We start from the raw sequence: 4695 nt of genomic DNA on the forward strand, positions 1-4695 counted from the left end.
GTCCACTGGTTTGGTTACTCTGATGTTAGCGGATCTCATAGCAGACGATCCTAATAACGCGGTCTGACAGAGTGAATTCTCAGTTACATTCACGTTTACACAAAGTATAATTACGTCGCTTATGAAATATATACAGTCAGCGAAGATCCTCTTAGCAGAGCGCTTCGTAGCGGACGGTTATTTCGGGAAAGCCCGCCTCTCGGTCCATTCACTGCTCGCGGGGATCTGCTGCCGGCGACGTCTGAGTCAATAAAGGAAGTTCCGCGCTGGGCTCGGCTGCTGCCTTTTCTGCAAGCGCAGCCAGTGCCGGAGCTGCGATAGAGGCCAGACGGAGAAGAGACTCTGCAGGTATAACTCGCCGCGCTTCGCCATTCAGCCCGGGCAATCGTCTCTGTTGCGAAACGGCCAAACGCGAGTCGAGTTCCTGATCCTTCTGAAGTATTGCGCCTTTACTATGCGATGTATAACGACACGTAGAGGGTACAGCCGGGATAAGGTACACCTATTTTTAAGCCGAGTAGCAACTGGATTCAAAGATGTCAGTGACTACAATCTACAGTCAAAAATGGTTCAAATGGCTCTGAGCACTATGGGACTTAACTGCTAAGGTCATCAGTCCCCTAGAACTTAGAACTACTTAAACCTAGCTAACCTAAGGACATCACACACATCCATGCCCGAGGCAGGATTCGAACCTGCGACCGTAGCAGTCGCGCTGTTCCAGACTGTAGCGCCTAGAACCGCTCGGCCACTCCAGCTGGCAATCTATAGTCATTGAAGTATAATACAGAATACTTATATCACACTAGAGTCAGATTAAGTATTTTACATCATTCAGTTTTTATGAAGTGTCAAGAAAGCCACTTCCCCGACAAGAGCAGACAAAGTGGGCACTTACCTTTAAACTCAAAAATGTTTTAATAAAGAACTAAAAATACATTATTGTGAAACATGATTGGAATTACACTTTTCGCGAAGAGAAATTAAATTGCGTTCAAGTCCTGTGCACAGCTCTTTACCCCTGCGTAAGGACGACTGGTACTTAATCCACTGCTCTTCTGGCCTTGAGTTTGAAACTTTCCTGAGCGGTACGTTCACTCTGTGTCTTCATTGTTATCACCATAAAGAGTTCGTATGGAGTTCGGTTAACGGCCTTGCCGCAGTGGTAACACTGGCTCCCGTCAGATCGCCGAAGTTAAGCGCTGTAGGGCTGGGTTAGCACTTGGATGGGTGACCATCCGGTCTTCCATGCGCTGTTGGCAAGTGGGATGAACTCACCCCCTGTCAGGCAAACTGAGGAGCTACCTTTCTTCCCTAAGTACAATTTTCATTTTTTCATCTTTTTTGCTTTCTTTTTCTTCTCTTTCTTCATTTGAGGCTTCTAGATATCACTTATAATGACTTGCTGTGAGTATCACAGTGGAAAGTATTGTGGTCGTTGTTTTTACGTTTTAGCCCCGACACTAAGCGGCCAAAAACCACCGCTGAGGTGTCCACTTTGCCCCCGTTGACACCCTCACACAAACTTACAAATTCTGAAGTAGGATTATGGCAACACAATTTCATTTAAAACACATAAATGGCATTTTCTCTCAACAATAAATACACAAACTGACCTCTTAACGCCGAAAGTTCGAGTCCTCCCTCGGACATGGGTGTGTGTGTTGTCTTTAGCATAAGTTGCTTTAGGTAGTGTGCAAGTCTAGGGACCGATGACCTCAGCAATTTGGTCCCATAGGAATTCACACACATTTGCATTTTCTTTTACCTCTGAACTTACATCAGAAGAACTAAAATGCATAACAAAAGTTATGGCGCCGAGGAGCGGCAGAGCAGACAGGTTAAGACTCACTGGATGACTGGGCTCTCCAGGAAGAATAAATTAAGGCATTTCTCGCGCAATGGCAGCACCTCAACTCCTGGGACCCCATTAGCCACTTTGTCTGTCGTGGCGGCTTTGTCAGGCTGTCCCATATTGTATAAGACTGTAAAATTCGTTCAGACACAGATTTATCTCAAACACACTTAGGCACGTCATAAAGTGAACATCAGATGTTCAAAATACCTGGGAGTCGTCCAGAATCGTACTCTGACGCACAAACAGTACCAAAAGAGTGTAATAATGAAGGTGGGAACCGGAAATAATAACAAATAAGTTAACTGGTAGCACAAACGCTGAAAACGACGCACTAGCAACATGTTACAGTGTTGCAGATTATGTATGCCCGAAGTACGTGTACCCATGCATACATAGTTGATAAGGCACTAAACAGGTCGACTTATTGTAAGTTTTTTGATACCTACACACCATGTAAAACTGTACGAGCTTTCAGGCACAACGCCACCAGATATTCGTCGTGAAATATCTGATGACACAGAGAGAAACAGATCATACTCACCTTGAAACCAGCCCATTAGAATGGCACATTCCAACAGCCTTAAGGTTGAGGTAAAGTAGTAGTTTTCTCAGAACCATTTCAGTCTTGCAAACAGCAGCAGCTACAACAAGGAAATATTTCTGGGTTTATCGACTTGAGAATACTCTACCTGGCATCTACCATCGGAAATACAAACTGGCCATGAAGAGAACTGGATGATCTGGAAGTCACTCAAGCCTTCTTCGTCCTGTAGTAGGAAGATCCAGGAGTGTCCTTCAGAAGTGATACTTCCCTGTGGGTATCACTGTGACATCGGAAAACGGCAGATGATTGAGCGTCTACTGGGATGTTAACGCCGCCGTGCATTTTGCAAGCAAGATCTTCTGCTTGTGACTGAGATCGTGAGTAAAGTTTCAAGATTTGGGTCAACAGCAGCATAACGGGTTTATTATTTCTTTCATTTGCATCTAATGGTAATATCCATGTACTGTATTTGTTTCTGATTCATAAATACTGTGAACTGTTTGTATATGTGGGCACGTACCAATGTTTCATATTCTTACATTCAAAGTCGTAGGAGAATAAAAGTCCCGCCATCTGTGAGTTGTATGTCTAGGATGGAGCAGGTGAGTGTAAACGCTTGTGCGCCTCCATGTCATGAGTTTTTATTCTCCTTTTATACTCATCGCTATACGATGTCCTTCTCGTCGTGGCTTCAGAAGTTCCGTGGCATCTCTCTAATTTACCTTCGTGGTTGCTATCACAATCCATACCCTCTAATGACTAACACTGTCTAATGCTCGAGATAGACTGTGGGACGTGTATCTCAGAACATTTTTTGGGACAGATTACTTCTCTGCATTGCTGCACAGGTACTGTCAATCTAAATACGTTTCGCCAGCCCCCCTGTGACCCGCGACACAGAGTTAAATCTGTCAGTATCCTAGACCACTGGCAGTACGCTGTCCTACTGATTTGGGTGCTGGGATTCTGCCGTTGTGACACCCACCGACCGTAAAATGTTGCTGGCACTCACTTAAGCGCTTATCCGTCTTTCAGAGCGCTGGAGCGGACCGACGGGTTAGTGGTGGGCAACGGTAGGTTTGCGCCTGGAGGTTCCTGTTTCAGCTTCCAGCACGACATCGCGGTCTGGCGCTGACTTGCACACAGTCGACAGAGCACTGCATGGATATTCCTTGTCACATCCAAGTGTGCGATTCAACATGCCGGCCGCTGTGGTCTAGCGGTTCTAGGCGCTCAGTCCGGAGCCGCGCGACTGCTACGGTCGCAGGTTCGAATCCTGCCTCGGGCATGGATGTGTGTGATGACCTTAGGTTAGTTAGGTTTAAGTAGTTCTAAGCTCTAGGGGACTGATGACCATAGATGTTAAGTCCCATAGTGCTCAGAGCCTTTTGAACCATTTTTTTGATTCAACATGCTTTCCGCCGAACTAGAGAGGACAGCCTGCACTGTAATATTACTAGTAATACATACATTGTCAGATAATGCTCTTTAACTATCCGCCTTCAAGTGTATGTCAGCTATTCTATCCTATGTGTCCATCTGCTCCTTTCCCTTTGCCCATATGTTGCTTCCCCGTCTTTCGATCCCCTCCCTTCTGAGTCAGTTTCCTTCTCACGCTATCTAACTCCTCCTCCCGCCTCTGTTTACCCATCTACTCCTCCCATTTTCTCTGTCCTTGTACCTATCTTCCATTTCTCTACCCATTGGTCCATTTTCCTTCCCCCTTTCTGGCAAAACTACTCCTCCCTCACGTTTTCATGTATGTCAGCCTTTCCCCTCTTCGTCTCCATCTCTGTTCATCACCTAGCAGTCTCTCCACGTTATTATCGCCATCCCCACACGAGGATTCTGCTTTTTCACAATAAAAGTACTGCAGAAAGTACGTAATCGGTTGAAATCCAATCAGGTGTTATTAGGAGCTTCTTACTAGCCGTTTGCATTCATATTCAGATGTTACATATGTCTCAAATATGTGAAAAACAGAACACCTTGAACGACCAGAGACAGGACGTTAACATTCACAGATCATGCCCATTACTATAATCAGTAGATATCATTGGAATTTGAAGAATTTCGGCCCACGGGTTCAAGATCAACATCAATATCGCTGCGCAACACCACCTACTAGTAAATTGTGCTTGTGACTCTCATTGTCGCTATAAATCGAAAGTAATAGACCAGGGCACTGTGACCTGCGTGACTTACGTGAATGACTTGAGCAAACGTGCAGGAAGCTTCGCAGTTGTATGCGCGAACCGTACTGTACAATCAGTGAGTTTGAAAGAGGGCGTGT

The 4695-nt window shown here is 45.4% G+C and overlaps 1 pseudogene; it reads left to right on the top strand.

The window, feature by feature from the left end:
• The first annotated feature begins 1144 nt into the window (after window positions 1–1144).
• On the top strand, window positions 1145–1262 carry LOC126102197 (5S ribosomal RNA; annotated as a pseudogene).
• Window positions 1263–4695: the final 3433 nt, after the last annotated feature.

This window comes from Schistocerca cancellata, chromosome 9 (genome assembly GCF_023864275.1).
Source record: "Schistocerca cancellata isolate TAMUIC-IGC-003103 chromosome 9, iqSchCanc2.1, whole genome shotgun sequence".
NCBI classification, from domain to species: Eukaryota; Metazoa; Arthropoda; class Insecta; order Orthoptera; family Acrididae; genus Schistocerca; species Schistocerca cancellata.